General features: G+C 46.0%; 1 protein-coding gene across 2 annotated transcripts in view; it reads right to left on the reverse strand.

The window, feature by feature from the left end:
* Positions 1 to 10,701, reverse strand: part of LOC115163632 (long-chain-fatty-acid--CoA ligase 3) — a 47,932-nt gene extending 37,231 nt beyond the window's left edge. The window contains exons 1-2 of one of the 2 annotated variants that reach the window (XM_029715673.1): positions 10,571 to 10,701; positions 9,629 to 9,769 (exon numbers count right to left, since the gene is read on the reverse strand). The gene's annotated coding sequence lies outside the window, so the exon portion shown is untranslated. The remainder of the gene's footprint in view (positions 1 to 9,628; positions 9,770 to 10,570) is intronic. The other variant, XM_029715672.1, reaches the window with a different exon arrangement.
* Between the last annotated feature and the right edge of the window lie 9,767 nt (positions 10,702 to 20,468).

The following is a 20,468-nucleotide window of genomic DNA, read 5'->3' on the forward strand; positions in this document are numbered from 1 at the left end:
GAACCCACAACCCTGGCGTTGCAAATACCATTGCAAACACCATGCTCTACCAACTGAGCCACAGGGAGATGGAGGGAGAGTGAAGGGAGGGGGTTGGGTTATGGGTGAGAGAAAGGCCTAGGGTACATGCATCTTTTACCCCCATGTACCCATGACAACCCACGATGCAATGACAGATGACAGTGGGAGAGAAATCATGAGAAAACTAAAAGATAATTACTTGACACATAGAAAAGAATTAACAAAAACCCAGCGCAAACTAGAATGCTATTTGGCCCTAAACAGAGAGTACACAGTAGCAGAATACCTGACCACTGTGACCCAAAATTAAGGAAAGCTTTGAATATGTACAGACTCAGTGAGCATAGCCTTGCTATTGAGAGAGGCCGCTGTAGGCAGACCTGGCTCTCAAGAGAAGACAGGCTTTGTGCACACTGCCCACAAAATAAGGTGGAAACTGAGCTGCAATTCCTAACCTCCTGCCAAATGTATGACCATGTTAGAGACACATATTCCCCTCAGATTACACAGACCCACAAAGAATTAGTGTAAATGTAAACGTACAGTGTCTTCGGACTTGACTTTTTCCACATTCTGTTACGTTACAGCCTTATTCTAAAATCGATTCAATTGTTTTTTCCCCCTCATGAATTTACACCCAATACCCCAAAATGTCAAAGCAAAAACAGGTTTTTAGAAAAGATTGCTAAGTTAATTAAAAAAATTTTATAATAATATGACATTTACATAAGAATTCAGACCCTTTACTCAGTACTTTGTTGAAGCACCTTTGGCAGCGATTACAGCATTGAGTCTTCTTGGGTATGACGCTACAAGCTTGGTACAGCTGTATTTGGGGAGTTTCTCCCATTCTTCTCTGCAGATCCTCTCAAGCTCTGTCAGGTTGGATGGGGAGTGTCCCTGCACAGCTATTTTCAGGTCTCTCCAGAGATGTTCGATTGGGTTCAAGTCCGGATCTGGCTGGCCATTCAAGGACATTCAGAGACTTGTCCTGAAGCCACTCCTGCGTTGTCTTGGCTGTGTGCTTAGGGTCATTGTCCAGTCTGAGGTCCTGGGCGCTCTGGAGCAGGTTTCATCAAGGATATCTCTGTACTTTGCTCCGTTCCATCTTTGCCTCGATCCTGACTAGTCTCAGAGTCCCTGCTGCTGAAAAACATCCCCACAGCATGATGCTGCCACCACCATGCTTCACCATAGGGATGGGGTCAGGTTTCATCCAGATGTGACGCTTGGCATTCAGCCCAAAGAGTTCAATCTTGGTTTCATCAGACCAGAGAATCTTGTTTCTCATGGTCTGAGAGTCTTTAGGTGCCTTTTGGCAAATTCCAAGCGGGCTGTCATGTGCCTTTTACTGAGAAGTGGCTTCCATCTGGCCACTACCATAAAGGCCTGATTGGTGGAGTGCTCTGGAGTTCTGTCAGAGTGACCATCGGGTTATTGGTCACCTCCCTGACCAAGGCCCTTTTCCCCTAATTGCTCAGTTTGGCCGGCAGCCAGTTCTAGGAAGAGTCTTGGTGGTACTTCTTACATTTCAGAATGATGGAGGCCACTGTGTTCTTCAGGACCTTCAATGCTGCAGAAATGTTTTGATACCCTTCCCCAGATCTGTGCCTCGACACAATCCTGTCTCAGAACTCTACGGACAATTATTTCGACCTCATGGCTTGGGTTTTGCTCTGACATGCACTGCCAATTGTGGGACCTTATATAGACAGGTGTGTGCCTTTCCAAATCATGTCCAATCAATTGAATTTACCACAGGTGGACTCCAATCAAGTTGTAGAAACATCTCAAGGATGATCAATGGAAACAGGATGCACTTGACCTCAATTTCGAGTGTCATAGTAAAGGGTCTGAATACTTATTTAAACAGTATTTAAGTTTTTTATTTTTACTACATTTGCAAACATTTTGTCGTTATGTGGTATTGTGTGTAGATTGCTGAATTTAAAAAAAAAATCAATTTTAGAATAAGGCAGTAACGTAACAAAATGTGGAAAAAGTCAAGGGGTCTGAATACTTTCCGAAGGCGCTGTATGTTTCCCATGCCAATAAAGCCCCTTGAATTGAATTGAGTTGAGAGAGAGAGTGAGTGATAGAGAGCGAGACAGAGCGAGACAGAGAGAGAGACGGAGAAAGAGAGAGATGGAGATACAGAGAGAGAGAGACAGACAGAGAAAGAGAGACAGACAGTGAAAGAGACAGACACAGAGAGAGTGAGAGGGCAAGGAGAGGGCGATGAGGAAGAAGGAAATAAGGGGGCTGAATGAGTCACGTTAACTCAGAATGGATTTCAACACAAATCCTCAACTGGGTGAAAGGTGCTCTACTGCTTTATACCAGATTGAAAACAAATGTGTGTGAAACTTTCACTGAAAGGGATTCTGTGTGTGTGATTTATGTGAGGATTATGTGTGTGAAATAGGTTTTGTTATGTGTGTTAACAGGGATTACGATAGCTACCTCCAACTCGTGAGGATAGTAGTGTTGGGTAGCTGTCCATGGTACTGGAAGCCGTGCTCCTCCTCCCTCTTCATGGACATCTCTGATGGTTACCCCAGAGAGGCTAAAGACATTGAGCTACAAATGGTAGCGATGATATGCTATCTTGCATGGTTGGGCGCTAATGCTGTGCCACGTCTGTCCCTGCAGCCCATTTTCTAGTTAATTTCCCTAGCCACTGATCCATAGCATTGTCCTGCTGCTCAAACTCACTTTGTAAGTCTCTGTCTTTCTGACATGAGTTTCAACTGAGAAATAATAACAAACAACAAAACATACGCATGCGCGCAAACACACACACACACACACACACACACACACACACACACACACACACACACACACACACTTCTACTGAATTAGCCTTAGACCACAGCAGGCTATTTTAGCAGCAGTCATTAATTATTCATATGAGAGAGCAGCTCATCTTCATCTCCTCTCCAGCAGCATGACATCCTTCCTCCATCCTTCCATCACACACACACACTACCCCCTCTCCAAAATGCTCCCTAAAGACTCATGAATAAACCAGAGTGAGACAGCAACTCCCAGCATTATCATCCTCCCTCTGTGCTGGCCTGGTGTACAATTATCCAGCACATCTAGCAGTGCCATAGCTCACTCACAGTCACTATAATGAATTGATACACTGCTGAGGTTACTGACCGCCCGCTGGCTCTCTGTTTCCTTTTCCTTCTCCATGGACACATGGAAACATACACAATCTGGGTTTGTTGGAGTAGTCTTTGGGTTTCTTTGGAGGTTGTTGAAGTAGTCATTGGTTTTCTAGGAGTTTATTGGCAGTCTTTGAGTTCCTTGGAATAGTCTTGGGGTTTGTTGGAGATTGTTGGAGTAGTCTAATGGGTTTGTTGGAGATTGTTGGAGTTGTCTAATGGGTTTGTTGGAGTAGTCTAATGGGTTTATTGGAGTTTGTTGGAGTAGTATAATGGGTTTGTTGGAGTTTGTTGGAGTAGTCTAATGGGTTTGTTGGAGTTTGTTGGAGTAGTCTAATGGGTTTGTTGGAGTTTGTTGGAGTAATCTGGGCTGCCGCTGGAACCCAAGGTCGAAAGCACAGTGGCTGATGTGAAGAATTGTTAGGCTAAAGTGAACAAATGATCTCAATTAGATCAGCTAAGCTGATGACTCTGCGTATTGGGAGGGAAGAAAAAACTATACACGACTGATAAAACTCCAACTGTTTGCACCGTGGCGTTGGAACTCATAACTATGACCACACGTACGTAATTGCTGTAATATTTGACTAGCTAGCAATAAAATGGATGATTAAACTTACGTCATGTGTGACTGTTCCAGTGGTTGAATACACTGAGTGACCGATGCCTTTTCTCTCTGAGACTGGGTAATGACTAATGACATCACACAGGAGAAGGGGCTAACCGCAGTGGGATGGGCTGTCTGGTATTAAAACACAAGTGAGACTGACTGCATAAGTGAGAGGTGAGAGTACAAAGGTAGTGTTGTATGAGGAGGAGAGGAGGCTGTGTGAACACCGTGACTTGATCCATGTGTGAGCCTTGCCAGGTGCCAGAGTACTAACACTCAGAACAAAGCAGGAGGCCATGAGGAGACCTGGTGAAGGAGGCCATGAGGAGACCTGGTGAAAGAGGCCATGAGGAGACCTGGTGAAAGAGGCCATGAGGAGACCTGGTGAAAGAGGCCATGAGGAGACCTGGTGAATAAGGCCATGAGGAGACCTGCTGAAGGCCATGAGGAGACCTGGTGAAGGCCATGAGGAGACCTGCTGAAGGCCATGAGGAGACCTGCTGAAGGCCATGAGGAGACCTGCTGAAGGCCATGAGGAGACCTGCTGAAGGCCATGAGGAGACCTGCTGAAGGCCATGAGGAGACCTGGTGAAGAAGGCCATAAGGTGACCTGGTGAAAGAGGCCATGAGGAGACCTGGTGAAGGAGGCCATGAGGAGACCTGGTGGAAAAGGCCATAAGGTGACCTGGTGAAGGAGGCCATGAGGAGACCTGGTGAAGAAGGCCATGAGGAGACATGCTGAAGGCCATGAGGAGACCTGGTGAAGGAGGCCATGAGGAGACCTGGTGAAGGAGGCTATGAGGAGACCTGGTGAAGGAGGCCATGAGGAGACCTGGTGAAGAAGGCCTTGAGGAGACCTGGTGAAGGAGGTCATGAGGAGACCTGGTGAAGGAGGCCATGAGGAGATCTGGTGAAGGAGGCCATGAGGAGACCTGGTGAAGGAGGCCATGAGGAGGCCTGGTGAAGGAGGCTATGAGGAGACCTGGTGAAGAAGGCCATGAGGAGACCTGGTGAAGGAGGCCATGAGGAGACCTGGTGAAGGAGGCCATGAGGAGACCTGGTGAAAGAGGCTATGAGGAGACCTGGTGAAGAAGGCCTTGAGGAGACCTGGTGAAGGAGGCCATGAGGAGACCTGGTGAAGGAGGCCATGAGGAGACCTGGTGAAGGAGGCTATGAGGAGACCTGGTGAAGGAGGCTATGAGGAGACCTGGTGAAGGAGGCTATGAGGAGACCTGGTGAAGAAGGCCTTGAGGAGACCTGGTGAAGAAGGCCTTGAGGAGACCTGGTGAAGGAGGCCATGAGGAGATCTGGGGTTCATCTCTCCCGGTACTGCTGCTCATTCTGTTCACCAGTTCCGGAGGTCTATGTCACCGGCTTTCTAGGCTTCACTGAACGGGATTCATTATCATCAACCCCGGACTGTCTTGTCTGATTACACACACCTGGTTCCCATTTCCCCTGATTAGTAGGTTATATATGTGCCCTCTGTTCCCTCTGTCTTTATCGGTTATTGTTCCCATGTCCGTTGGTGGTGTGAGTACCTATGTGTTGGTGCAGCTGTTATGCTGCGTGCTTTATATACTGCTCCAAAAAATAAAGGGAACACTTAAACAACACATCCTAGATCTGAATGAAAGAAATAATCTTATTACATACTTTTTTCTTTACATAGTTGAATGTGCTGACAACAAAATCACACAAAAATAATCAATGGAAATCCAATTTATCAACCCATGGAGGTCTGGATTTGGAGTCACACTCAAAATGAAAGTGGAAAACCACACTACAGGCGGATCCAACTTTGATGTAATGTCCTTAAAACAAGTCAAAATGAGGCTCAGTAGTGTGTGTGGCTTCCACGTGCCTGTATGACCTCCCTACAACGCCTGGGCATGCTCCTGATGAGGTGGAGGATGGTCTCCTGAGGGATCTCCTCCCAGACCTGGACTAAAGCATCCGCCAACTCCTGGACAGTCTGTGGTGCAACGTGGCGTTGGTGGATGGAGCGAGACATGATGTCCCAGATGTGCTCAATTGGATTCAGGTCTGGGGAACGGGCGGGCCAGTCCATAGCATCAATGCCTTCCTCTTGCAGGAACTGCTGACACACTCCCGCCACATGAGGTCTAGCATTGTCTTGCATTAGGAGGAACCCAGGGCCAACCGCACCAGCATATGGTCTCACAAGGGGTCTGAGGATCTCATCTCGGTACCTAATGGCAGTCAGGCTACCTCTGGCGAGCACATGGAGGGCTGTACGGCCCCCCAAAGAAATGCCACCCCACACCATGACTGACCCACCGCCAAACCGGTCATGCTGGAGGATGTTGCAGGCAGCAGAACGTTCTCCACAGCGTCTCCAGACTCTGTCACGTCTGTCACGTGCTCAGTGTGAACCTGCTTTCATCTGTGAAGAGCACAGGGCGCCAGTGGCGAATTTGCCAATCTTGGTGTTCTCTGGCAAATGCCAAACGTCCTGCACGGTGTTGGGCTGTAAGCACAACCCCCACCTGTGGACGTCGGGCCCTCATACCACCCTCATGGAGTCTGTTTCTGACCGTTTGAGCAGACACATGCACATTTGTGGCCTGCTGGAGGTCATTTTGCAGGGCTCTGGCAGTGCTCCTCCTGCTCCTCCTTGCACAAAGGCGGAGGTAGCGGTCCTGCTGCTGGGTTGTTGCCCTCCTACGGCCTCCTCCACGTCTCCTGATGTACTGGCCTGTCTCCTGGTAGCGCCGCCATGCTCTGGACACTACGCTGACAGACACAGCAAACCTTCTTGCCACAGCTCGCATTGATGTGCCATCCTGGATGAGCTGCGCTACCTGAGCCACTTGTGTGGGTTGTAGACTCCGTCTCATGCTACCACTAGAGTGAAAGCACCGCCAGCATTCAAAAGTGACCAAAACATCAGCCAGGAAGCATAGAAACTGAGAAGTGGTCTGTGGTCACACCTGCAGAACCACTCCTTTATTGGGGGTGTCTTGTTAATTGCCTATAATTTCCACCTGTTGTCTATTCCAATTGCACAACATCATGTGAAATTTATTGTCAATCAGTGTTGCTTCCTAAGTAGACAGTTTGATTTCACAGAAATGTGATTGACTTGGAGTTACATTGTGTTGTTTAAGTGTTCCCTTTATTTTTTTGAGTAGTGTATATTGTGTATTACGGGTATCGTGGTGTTCAATGAGGTTTTCCCTAGCTCTTTTGTTTGGGTACAGCCCAGTGTTTTTGTATACGTGTTTGTTTTGGGTGTATTAAAAACCCCTATTGTGTATTCCTGCGCCTGTCTCCAAAAGCCTTTATACCAGCGTGACATGCGCCAACTCATTTTCCTCAGCTTCAGAAGCATCTGCATTCACCACATCTTGTGTGGTTATCCTTAGACATATTCTCCAGACTAATACACAGGGAATTGTTCATAGGTTGTCAAATTTTATTCTAGATTCTTGAAAAATGTGCCAAAAATGTATTTACGTACCTATAGTGTTCTACAGATAGAAAGATTTAAACAGTATTTATTCACAATCGGTTATAATGTTTAAGTCCTGTCCTGGAGTGTCTTAACAAAATGAAACCAAAATATTTAGGTTGAATTCTTCCTGTGTCCAGAAAAATTGATTTGTGTGATATGCAAATATTTAATGAGATACCACCTAATTTGCATATTTCCATACAATACTTATGGGGGAAAAAATATAAAAAATATATATTTCTGTCCACATATAACTGGTAAAAGTTGATTGTGATATGATTAAGGGGGCTAAATACCCTATTAGGGTGTGGTGCCTGGCCTTATGTCCATTATAAAGCTTCAACCAATAGAACAATCAAAAGAACATCAAGAATGAATAAGGAAGGGAAACAATTGCTCAATAATTGAGCTTTGTACAACAGGGCAGGAGGTTTGGAAATGGCATACGACCATAACACAGTGGATTAATTGAGTAATATTTTGCCATCCCTCCTCCTGTGGTTGGTGGGCAGGCAGACAGGCCACAGTAAGAGGGAATCACTGCTTCCTTAACTGATTGTGAATGGGCCTTTTGTGTGACCACGCCACCCTCTCGTCTTGTCCGCGCAGGCAGGCCACCTGGAGAAAGCTCAACGTCGCCATTGTGCCAACAGTCCAGCTCACGACACAGTGCCACAGCTAGGACAGCCACTGGAAGGGTCAGATTGTGTGTGTGTGTGTGTGTGTGTGTGTGTGTGTGTGTTTGTGTGTGTGTGTGTGTGTGTGTGTGTGTGTGTGTGTGTGTGTGTGTGTGTGTGTGTGTGTGTGTGTGTGTGAGCCTGTGTATGAGCCCGTGTGTGCACAGACTTCTCCAAATAATGGCGTAATCATACTTGAAAAGCTTTGAGTAAGCATGATTTCACTGAATGTGACAACACAACACACAATGGAATGGATTATGTGGCTCAGACTACAGCTTTTCTTCTTGGGGTTTGAGTGGTAGCAGAAGCAGGCAACTAGACAGTAAACATACCAGACAACCACTAAAACAACTAGCCTAATCTGAAACTAAAGGTTCTCTATGATATCTTCCTTTCTCTGCCATCTCCCTCACTGCTGAGTGTAGGATACATGAGCCTGGATGCAGGGCTAGCAGACCATCTCCCACACTGCTGAGTGTAGGATACATGAGCCTGGACGCAGGGCTGCAGACCATCTCCCACACTGCTGAGTGTAGGATACATGAGCCTGGACGCAGGGCTGCAGACCATCTCCCTCACTGCTGAGTGTAGGATACATGAGCCTGGACGCAGGGCTGCAGACCATCTCCCTCACTGCTGAGTGTAGGATACATGAGCCTGGACGCAGGGCTGCAGACCATCTCCCACACTGCTGAGTGTAGGATACATGAGCCTGGACGCAGGGCTGCAGACCATCTCCCACACTGCTGAGTGTAGGATACATGAGCCTGGACGCAGGGCTGCAGACCATCTCCCTCACTGCTGAGTGTAGGATACATGAGCCTGGACGCAGGGCTGCAGATCATCTCCCTCACTGCTGAGTGTAGGATACATGAGCCTGGACGCAGGGCTGCAGACCATCTCCCACACTGCTGAGTTTAGGATACATGAGCCTGGACGCAGGGCTGCAGATCATCTCCCTCACTGCTGAGTGTAGGATACATGAGCCTGGACGCAGGGCTGCAGACCATCTCCCACACTGCTGAGTGTAGGATACATGAGCCTGGACGCAGGGCTGCAGACCATCTCCCACACTGCTGAGTGTAGGATACATGAGCCTGGACGCAGGGCTGCAGACCATCTCCCACACTGCTGAGTTTAGGATACATGAGCCTGGACGCAGGGCTGCAGACCATCTCCCTCACTGCTGAGTGTAGGATACATGAGCCTGGACGCAGGGCTGCAGACCATCTCCCACACTGCTGAGTGTAGGATACATGAGCCTGGACGCAGGGCTGCAGACCATCTCCCACACTGCTGAGTGTAGGATACATGAGCCTGGACGCAGGGCTGCAGACCATCTCCCACACTGCTGAGTTTAGGATACATGAGCCTGGACGCAGGGCTGCAGACCATCTCCCACACTGCTGAGTGTAGGATACACGAGCCTGGAAGCAGGGCTGCAGACCATCTCCCACACTGCTGAGTTTAGGATACATGAGCCTGGACGCAGGGCTAGCAGACCATCTCCCACACTGCTGAGTGTAGGATACATGAGCCTGGACGCAGGGCTAGCAGACCATCTCCCACACTGCTGAGTGTAGGATACATGAGCCTGGACGCAGGGCTAGCAGACCATCTCCCACACATACCCTCTGGTGAATGATATAGGCCTATGACCTACCCTTTGAAACCTATTACATAAGAAGAACGCTCCACAGAAGAACGCTCCACAGAAGAACACTCCACAGAAGAACGCTCCACAGAAGAACACTCCACAGAAGAACCCTCCACAGAAGAATGCTAATGCCACAGAAGAAAGCTCCTGCAGACAGAAACATGGCATAAGAGAGGAGGGTGTACAACTGTGTGTCTGTGCACATATCCCATCGAACCATCCCTGGCAGACAATAGATGCTCTGTGTATAAGTACAGGCTCTCTCCAATAGACCACCCTGATTTGATTGCAGTTGCCATGAGCCAAGTAAATGACAACAGCAGTACAAACAAGTCTAACAGTGGACAAGATATTCACAATTAGAGTGAGTTACGAGACAGGACAGTCTTCTGGTAACATTATGCATAACATTTGTCAATGGTAATGGTCAGACTTTGTCAACCAAAATGTTGATTATGGTGTCCATACAAAGGCAATTGTGAAGACAGGCAACAACGACAAAAAAAAAACATTACGAAAAATAAGTTATTATGTTATATTCTGCAAATAATAAACAAAGGTACATCAACAAGTCATTATTTATGTAATTATTCATTAAAATCAATGTGAAACTTAATATTGACCATCTGAACAGTCAGTGGGCGCGCTGCTGAGAAATCGTATCTGCAAGCAACAGGGATGACAGCGATCATTTAAAAAGGGAGTAAAACTGATTGAGCAGAGCAGATACAGGTTGTCAAAAAGCCATTACCACCTCTCTGGAATAGATATTATGTATCCTACAGATAATGTATTATAGGTGACCGGGACGCTCAGTCTCCCATCCTCTGCTCTGCACCGTATGGCGAGCAGCGACTGGCTGGATGCACAGCATCATGCACATCTGGACATCGCCGGCTGCCACTGAGGGGTCATCACCGAGAAAGAATACTTTATCAAGACACTTACCTTGAATAAAACACCTGGTGTATCAGCGACGAAAGGGAATGCGTTCTTTTATTTCATGAATTGGGTATTCAATTGCACGAATTGCAATTGAATTCCGGCATCGTCTGTCTGCTGATATTGGTCGCCACTCGCAGCTCGGAAGTGACAGGCGCGTCGTCATGGTATTATTGCACAGGAGGCATTCCCTGGCTTGTGATTGGACACGTTGAGGTGGCGCGTGCTGGGGGCCGGTCTGTGATGGAAATGAAAGGTTACTCCCGGTCAGAGAGCACTGAGTGGAATTTGATGAAGAAGGCAGAGAAACGTTTCAGACAGTAGGCTACTGTCATAATGAAACGTCGGGTATATACTGTATTACACATAGCCTACATGTAGGTGTGTCATTGCTCGGGTCTTTGTACCGCAGAGAATGTCTATATTCTCTGCGGTACAAAGACCCGAGCAATGACACACGCGCCACCTCAACGCGCCACCTCAACATCACATAGCCTAGCAAAGAGTGAAGTTATACAGATATGCATGATGCTGCTTTGGGGACACCTGTCGGATTAGGGCAACCATCAGATCCAATCAAACGAGTCAATAGGGGTGTCACCTGAGTTTCAGAACATTAGGGCTACTGAGGTATAGGGCTCAGGCCATTGTTGTCTCGCGTCAGATGGCATCACTCCTAGAGGACGCTCGTCTCAAATCCGATTTGTCTTGGAGGAAGTGGAACTCGTCTCTAAAAATCTAGATTTTGCTCATCCGCATAACACTAGCTATGACTCACTACAAACCATGCTCGATCAACTGAGCAAACTTCTCCAGTTAGCAGCCTAGTGCTGGCCATACAGTAGCTAGTTTGCCCGCTTGTTGATGAAGTTGTACTATAGCAAAGTAATGCGACTGTTCTCAGAAATCAGCAAGCATGTAGCCTATCTGACTTTGACAGCTGGCACTGTGCCTCACTACTTTGGGGGGGGCAGTCAGTGGTGTAGAACTAGGTGCACTAATGACGACAGAACAGATATCATAACTCTTTGCAGGCTAAATTAGTATTCGTCATTGAGTGTGTTACCTGGCGTTGTTAGAATTCCTGTCTTTCGTTTCATATGTATTGATTTGAGACTGGTTCAAAGCATTAGCCATCTAATTTTCGAATTTCATAAATATTCATTCTACCAACACAAAACGCATTAGCCAGATGTAGAATTAGGTAGTGAAGACTTCCCCATGAAAGAAACATCAATATTAGCTACTGGTTTATAGTTTTTGGTAAGATTAACTCTGATTCTTTTGAGGATGAAAGGGGGTTCAGTGGACAATATCACCTTGGTAACATTTCCGAATGTTTGGACAGCATATTGTAGCCAAACGTCTTTTTAAATATCCCATGAGTGTTTGCGAGTTAGACAGATCCGTGCAGACGGCCTTCACGCGACCTAACGTAAGAGAATGGGGGGTCAGCTCTGAAGACCAGGGGCTGACCGGGAGGGGGAAAAGAAATTACCTTTAGGCCTATAATAAAGCATTGCATGCATATTATCGTATCGGTCGGAGAAAAAAAAAACCTTTTATAAAATAATTTCCTGCAATTCTACTTCATTTTACACGACTGGAGACATTAGAAGGATATGTTTTAATAGCACACAACTGACCGAAATGACAGGCTACTCTTACAGTGACATAGGTTACCGAGATCAATAAAACGAACGACCCTGTCTGAAATGCAACCAATAGCATAGAGCCATAGACAAATGAAAAGAGTGGATACAGATTGTACATCACAAAGAAATTATAGTCCACAAATTTTCCAGTGGCATTGACTCATCAAAACTGTATTTTGCAAGGCCTTTTAGCTTCTGCTTGCTGCTCATTGACAGCCACAACTCAACAATCAGTTGTTTGATATTTGCCAGGCTGCTTCCCAATTGCGGGCGCTTCCGACTCTACATGCATTTAAAAAAAATCAAGTATTGATCCTCAGTGTTTATATTATGTTCTCTTGTGTAGTAGTTTCAATGATTTCAGTATGCGTTACACCTGTGCTGGTTGCCGTCTCTTTAGTTGGAAGGCGTTTCCCTGTGCTGGCTATTTAAGAGTGGCTGGCTCAGTGCTCTAGTTGTCTTGAGAGATGTTGGTACTCCCTATTTGATTTCTAGAAAAACACTCCTTTGTCTGATCTTCCCTGTTTTTGTTATGCGCCACCGTTTAGTTTTACTTCCTGTCTTTAAGTTTGGTGTGGATTTTAATTTTGTTTGTCTCTTCTTGGGCAGATTTAGGTTCCAGTTGATGAGGCTAGTCAACTTTCAGTGGACACTCCCATGAGTGTCTTTCAGAACCCCTCCTAAAACCCCACCTGTTTCGTTTTGGTTGTTGTCAGTGACTCTTTGTTAATTCCCCCTTCTGTTTGAGTGACATTATTTGGTTGTCTTGCTGGGGAACGTAACAGAACACTCGGCGTAAATGTCCATTGGGATGTGGGCAGGATAATTGTCTGTTGTTGACCCTGAGGACATGTGTATTTGCACATTGAAGGAAGCCCAAATTGACCAAGTTCCTTTTTATAAGTACTTGGGGATTTGCATTGACAATAAGCCCTCTTTTAGAACACAGTGAAAACCTGACAAAATAGCTGAGCATTAAGATCGGTTTCTTTTATAGAAATAAATCCTGCCTCACTTTGTGAAGGAAGATTATTCAAGCAACACTTCTCCCAGTACTTGATTATGGTGATATAATCTACATGCATGCAGAAGCCTCTGTTTTAAAATATTGAGATTCACTCAGCTCTGTGTTTTATCACTGGGGACAATTTTCGTACACATCACTGCATTTTGTATAGTTCTGTTGGCTGGGAGTCTCTGACTACCAAAAGGTCCCATCATTGTCTACTTTTTCTTTATAAAGCAGATCTTCAGACTCCCACCACCTCAGCTCACAGAATAATTGGAGATCCAGCACTTTCAAACCCACTCTCTGGACTGGCTGGTTCTGGGGTCTCAACTGACCTGGAAGAAAATGCTTTTACTTTTTATGCCCCCAACTCATGGAATATCCTTCAGGCCACCTTGAAATTAGACTCAATGGTCTCCATTGGACAGTTTAGATCAAGTTTAAGGGAGGTGATGTTGTGCTTGTTTTTATTAATCTTTTTGTGTTTATTGTATTGATATTATCTTACACAATTTACTACACAATGTGTGTTTATGTTCACAGGGCTCCCTTGTAAATGAGACCCTGGTCTTAATGGTGACCCACCCTGTATATAAATAGTGAAGAGAACAGGACCCCAAATCAACCCCTGCGGCTCACCTTTCATAATATTGAGGAAACTAGATTTGTCAATAAGCACACATTGTGTCCTGTCCGGTAGATAGTTCTTGAACCAATTGCAAGATACCTGATCTAGGCCTATTTCAGACAACCTTTGGAAAAGTAATAAATGGTCAACCATATCAAACGCCTTCGACAGTTCAATAAATAAGGCAGCACAATGACTTTTATGATCTAAACAACATAGCACATCATCTAAGACCAGTGTAGCTGCTGTTACAGTGCCATGTCCAGGTCTAAAACCAGGTAGGTGATCATTAAGTATAGAATGACAAGTTTTAAAAGTTTTAAACTGAGAGTTAGCCAGGGATTCTAAAACTTTGGCAAGGCAAGATAGCTTGGAAATTGGACGGAAGTTATCCTGTTAAGAAGGATCTCGCCTTTGTGTAGGGGGAGGACTTGTTCCGTTTCCCAGAAACAATTATCAAGTAAATCATGTAGGTTAATGATTCTGCAATAAGTCAGCCCAAGCGGATTTTTTTTTACATTGATCTTCAATAAGGAATTTAGTACATTAGACATCAAATGGTTTAAATGAAAATGAGGAACGTGTATCTGGGAATATATCGTTCTCTGCAACCTGGCTCAAGGTGAGTGAAGAACTCCCTCTGCTGGAAACAGAGTTTTTATAAGCAACTTTATCAAATAGGTGACCCTCTGAGGCAAAGTGGTTATTAAAAGCACCACAAATGTCCATCTTATCTGTTATGGGACAAGAGGCTGTCATAACCTGCTGGGGTAATGAGGTGGTGGAGTTTTGTTTCAGAGATTTGACTACCTTCCAGAAGGCAGCTGGATTACCACCATTCTCAGATACTCAGTTCAATAAGTATGTTGATTTTGCTTTTCAAACCAGGGATAGACATCTATTTTTTTAAGCGTCTGAAGGACTGCCAGTCAGATGTAGAATCAGTGAGCCCTAGCCCAAGCTACATTTCTCTACTGAAGTTTCTCGTATAGTTCATGTGGGAATCAAATCAAATCAAGTTTTATTTGTCACATACACATGGTTAGCAGATGTTAATGCGAGTGTAGCGAAATGCTTGTGCTTCTAGTTCAGACAGTGCAGTAATATCTAACAAGTAATCTAACAATTCCCCAACAACTACCCAATACACACAAATCTAAAGGGGTGAATGAGAATATGTACATGTAAGTATATGGATGAGCGATGGCCGAGCGGCATAGGCAAGGTGCAATAGATAGTATAAAATACAGTATATACATGTGATATGAATAATGTAAGATATGTAAACATTATTAAAGTGGAATTATTTAGAGTGCATTGTATAAAGTGACTAGTGATCCATTTATTAAAGTGGCCAGTGATTGGGTCTCAATGTAGGCAGCAGCCTCTCTGAGTTATTGATTGCTGTTTAGCAGTCTGATGGCCCTGAGATAAAAGCTGTTTTTCTGTCTCTCGGTCCCAGCTTTGATGCACCTGTACTGACCTCGCCTTCTGGATGGTAGCGGTGTGAATAGGCAGTGGCTAGGGTGGTTGATGTCCTTGATGATCTTTTTGGCCTTCCTGTGACATTGGGTGTTGTAGGTGTCACGGAGGACAGGTAGTTTGCCCCCGGTGATGCGTTGTGCAGACCGCACCATCCTCTGGAGAGCCTTGTGGTTGAGGGTGGTGCAGTTGCCGTACCAGGCTGTGATACAGCCCAACAGTATGCTCTCGATTGTGCATTTGTAAAAGTTTGTCAGGGTTTTCTATTGCTCTCGACTGTGCATCTGTAAACATTTGTCTGTGTGGGTGGACCCTTTCAGTTTGTCTGTGATGTGCTGAGGAACTTACAACTTTCCACCTTCTCCCTTCGATGTGGATAGGGGGTGCTCCCTCTGCTGTTTCCTGAAGTCCACGATCATCTCCTTTATTTTGTTGACGTTGAGTGAGAGGTTGTTTTCCTGACACCACACTCTGAGTGCCCTCACCTCTTCCCTGTAGGCCGTCTCGTTGTTGTTGGTAATCAAGCCCACTACTGTTGTGTCATCTGCAAACTTGATGATTGAGTTGAAGGCGTGCATGGCCACGCAGTCATGGGTGAACAGAGAGTACAGGAGGGGGCTGAGCACGTACCCTTGTGGGGCCCCAGTGTTGAGGGTCAGCAAAGTGGAGATGTTGTTTCCTATAACCACCTGGGGGCGGCCCGTCAGAAAGTCCAGGACCCAATTTCACAGGGTGGGGTTGAGACCCAGGGTCTCCAGCTTGATGATGAGCTTGGAGGGTTCTATGATGTTGAATGTAGAGCTGTAGTCAATGTACAGCATTCTTACATAGGTATTCCTTTTGTCCAGATGGGATAGGACAGTGTGCAGTGTGATGGCGATTGTGTCGTCTGCGGACCTGTTGGGGCAGTATGTAAACTGAAGTGGATCTAAGGTGGCCGGTAAGGTGGAGGTGATATGATCCTTGTCTTGTCTCTCAAAGCACTTCATGATGACAGAAGTGAGTGCTACGGGACAGTAGTTTAGTTCCGTTATCTTTGCCTTCTTGGGTACAGGAACAATGGTAGCCATCTTGAAGCATGTGGAGACAACAGACTGGGATAGTGATTGATTGAATATATCCGTAAACACACCGGCCAGCTGGTCTGCGCATGCGCTTAGGACGCGGCTAGGGATGCTGTCTGGTCCAGCAGCCTTGCGAGGGTTAACACGTTTAAATGTTTTACTCACGTCAGCCATGGAGAAGGAGGGGGGTTGGGGGCGCAGTCCTTGTTAGCGGGCCACGACAGTGGCACTGTATTATCCTCAAAGCGGGCAAAGAAGGTGTTTAGTTTGTCTGGAAGCGTGACGTCGGTGTCCGTTACATGGCTGGATTTCTTTTTGTGGTCCGTGATTTCCTGTAGACCCTGCCACATACATCTCGTGTCTGAGCCGTTGAATTGCGACTCCACCTTGTCCTTGTACTGGCATTTCGTTTGTTTGATTGGTTTGCCGAGGGAATAACTACACTGTTTATATTCAGACATATTCCCAGGCCTCTTTCCATGGTTAAATGCAGTGGATCGCACTTTTAGTTTTGCGAATGCCGCCATCCATCCACGGTTTCTGGTTAGGGTAGGTTTTAATAGTCACAGTGAGTACGATATCTCCAATGCACTTTTTTATAAACGCACTCACCGAGTCAGCGTATTGGTCGATGTTGTTCTCAGAGGCTGAATGGAACATATTCCAGCTCGCGTGATCAAAACAATCTTGAAGCGTGGCTTCTGATTGGTCAGACCAGCGTTGAATGGTTCTCGTCACTAGTACATCCTGTTTGAGTTTCTGCCTATAAGACGGAAGGAGCAAGATGGCGTCGTGGTCGGATTTGCCGAAGGAAGGGCTGGGGAGGGCTTTGTATGCATCGCGGAAGTTAGAGTAGCAGTGGCTGAGGGTATTGCGCATGCGCGTATTGCAATCAATATGTTGGTATAATTTAGGTAGACTTGTTCTCAAATTTGCTTTTAAAAAATCCCCAACTACAATAAATGCAGACTCAGGATGTGTGGTTCCTAGTTTGCATATAGTCCAGTGAAGTTCCTTGATGGCCGTCTTGGTGTCTGATTGAGGGGGAATGTACACAGCTGTGACTATAACTTACGAGAATTCTCTTGGTCGGTAAAATGGCCGGCATTTGATTGTAAGGAATTCTAGATTGGGTGAGCAGAAGACTTGAGTTCCTGTATGTTGTTATGATTACACCATGAGTCATTAATCATAAAGCATACACCCCCGCTCTTCCTCTTCCCAGAGAGGTGTTTATCTCTGTCAGCGCAATGCATGGAGAAGCCAATTCCGACAACATATCCCAAGAGAGTCATGTTTCCGTGAAACAGAGAATGTTACAATCTCTGATGTCTCTCTGGAAGGCCACCCTTGCTTGAATTTCATCTACCTTGTTGTCAAGAGACTGGACATTGGCGAGTAGTATACTCGGAAACGGTGGACACACCTATGGAGCATGGCCAGGTGGCTGCTTTGTCTGCCCCTTCTGCAGCGTTGTTGTTTTGGGTCGACTACTGGAATTAGATCCATTGTCCTGGGTGGTGGTCCGAACAGAGGATCCGCTTCGGGAAAGTCCTATTCCTGGTCGTAATGTTGGTAAGTTGACGTTACATTCCCTGTGGCTCAGTTGGTAGAGCATGGTGTGTGCAACACCAGGGTTGTGGGTTCGATTCCCACGGGGGGCCAGTACAAAAAAAAATGCATGAAATGAAATGTATGCATTCATTACTGTAAGTCGCTCTGGATAAGAGCGTCTGCTAAATGACTAAAATGTAAATGTAATATCCAATAGTTCTTCCCGGCTCTATATAGTAAGACTTAAAATTTCATGGGGTAACAGTGTAAGAAATAATACATATAAAACAAAATACTGCATAGTTTCGAAGCAAGGCTACCATCTCTGTCGACGCCGTACTGCATATATGGCAGAACTAGGGATTAGCTCTATCCTTTACCCATAGTTTCCTGAACGGTGCATGCTTATCTGCAGTAGAGTTGAGCAAAGAAGTAAAACAATTTAAGGCCTGATCCGAGTCAGATATCTGACAATCTCCCATTCACACAATCCCAGATCAGACAATAATTGTTGCTCATTGAAATTCTTGTTATTTCTTTTTGTAATAATGCAAGGGCGAGATTTAGGTAGCTTTGCATCTCTTATCAAATCAAATGTATTTATATAGCCATTCTTACATCAGCTGATATCTCAAAGTGCTGTACAGAAACCCAGCCTAAAACCCCAAACAGCAAGCAATGCAGGTGTAGAAGCACGGTGGCTAGGAAAAACTCCCTAGAAAGGCCAAAACCTAGGAAGAAACCTAGAGAGGAACCAGGCTATGAGGGGTGGCCAGTCCTCTTCTAGCTGTGCCGGGTGGAGATTATAACAGCACATGGCCTAGATGTTCAAATGTTCATAAATGACCAGCATTGTCAGCAACAAGTCAGTAACAGAAGAGTAAGTGTCAGTTGGCTTTTTCATAGCCGATCTTTGAGAGTATCTCTACCGCTCCTGCTGTCTCTAGAGTTGAAAACATCAGGTCTGGGACAGGTAGCACGTCCGGCGAGCAGGTCAGGGTTCCATAGCTGCAGGCAGAACAGTTGGAACTGGAGCAGCAGCATGGCCAGGTGAACTGGGGACAGCAAGGAGACATCAAGCCAGGTAGTCCTAAGGCATGGTCCTAGGGCTCAGGTCCTCCCAGAGAGAGAAAGAAAGAAAGAGAAAGAGAGAATTAGAGAGAGCATATTTAAATTCACACAGGACACCGGAAAAGACAAGAGAAATACTCCAGATGTGACAGACTGACCCTAGCCCCCCGACACATAAACTACTGCAGCATAAATACTGGAGGCTGAGACAGGAGGGGTCAGGAGACACTGTGTCCCCATCCGATGAAACCCCCGGACAGGGCCAAACAGGTAGGATATAACCCCACCCACTTTGCCAAAGCACAGCCTCCACACCACTGGAGGGATATCTCCAACCACCAACATACCATCCCGGGACAAGGCCGAGTATAGCCCACAAAATTCTCCGCCACGGCACAGCCCAAGGGAGGGCGCCAACCCAGACAGGAAGACCACGTCAGTGACTCAACCCACTCAAGTGATGCACCCCTCCCAGGGACGGCATGGAAGAACACCAGTAAGCCAGTGACTCAGCCCCCGTAATAGGGGTAGAGGCAGAGAATCCCAGTGGAAAGAGGGGAAACCGGCCAGGCAGAGACAGCAAGGGCGGTTCGTTGCTCCAGCCTTTCCGTTCACATTCACACCCCTGGGCCAGACTACACTTAATCATAGGACCTACTGAAGAGATGTGTCTTCAGTAAAGACTTAAAGGTTGAGACTGAGTCTGCGTCTCTCACATGGGTAGGCAGACTATTCCATAAAAATGGAGCTCTATAGGAGAAAGCCCTGCCTCCAGCTGTTTGCTTAGAAATTCTAGGAACAATTAGGAGGCCCGCGTCTTGTGACCGTAGCGTACGTGTAGGTATGTACGGCAGGACCAAATCGGAAAGATAGGTAGGAGCAAGCCCATGTAATGCTTTGTAGGTTAGCAGTAAAACCTTGAAATCAGCCCTTGCCTTAACAGGAAGCCAGTGTAGGGAGGCTAGCACTGGAGTAATATGATCAAATTTTTGGGTTCTAGTCAGGATTCTAGCAGCCGTATTTAGCACTAACTGAAGTTTATTTAGTGCTTTATCCGGGTAGCCGAAAGTAGAGCATTGCAGTAGTCCAACCTAGAAGTAACAAAGGCATGGATTAATTTTTCTGCGTCATTTTTGGACAGAAAGTTTCTGATTTTTGCAATGTTACGTAGATGGAAAAAAGCTGTCCTTGAAACAGTCTTGATATGTTCTTCAAAAGAGAGATCAGGGTCCAGAGTAACACCGAGGTCCTTCACAGTTTTATTTGAGACGACTGTACAACCATCCAGATTAATTGTCAGATTCAACAGAAGATCTCTTTGTTTCTTGGGACCTAGAACAAGCATCTCTGTTTTGTCCGAGTTTAAGAGTAGAAAGTTTGCAGCCATCCACTTCCTTATGTCTGAGACACAGGCTTCTAGCAAGGGCAATTTTGGGGCTTC

This window comes from Salmo trutta, chromosome 26, assembly GCF_901001165.1.
Source record: "Salmo trutta chromosome 26, fSalTru1.1, whole genome shotgun sequence".
NCBI classification, from domain to species: domain Eukaryota; kingdom Metazoa; phylum Chordata; class Actinopteri; order Salmoniformes; family Salmonidae; genus Salmo; species Salmo trutta.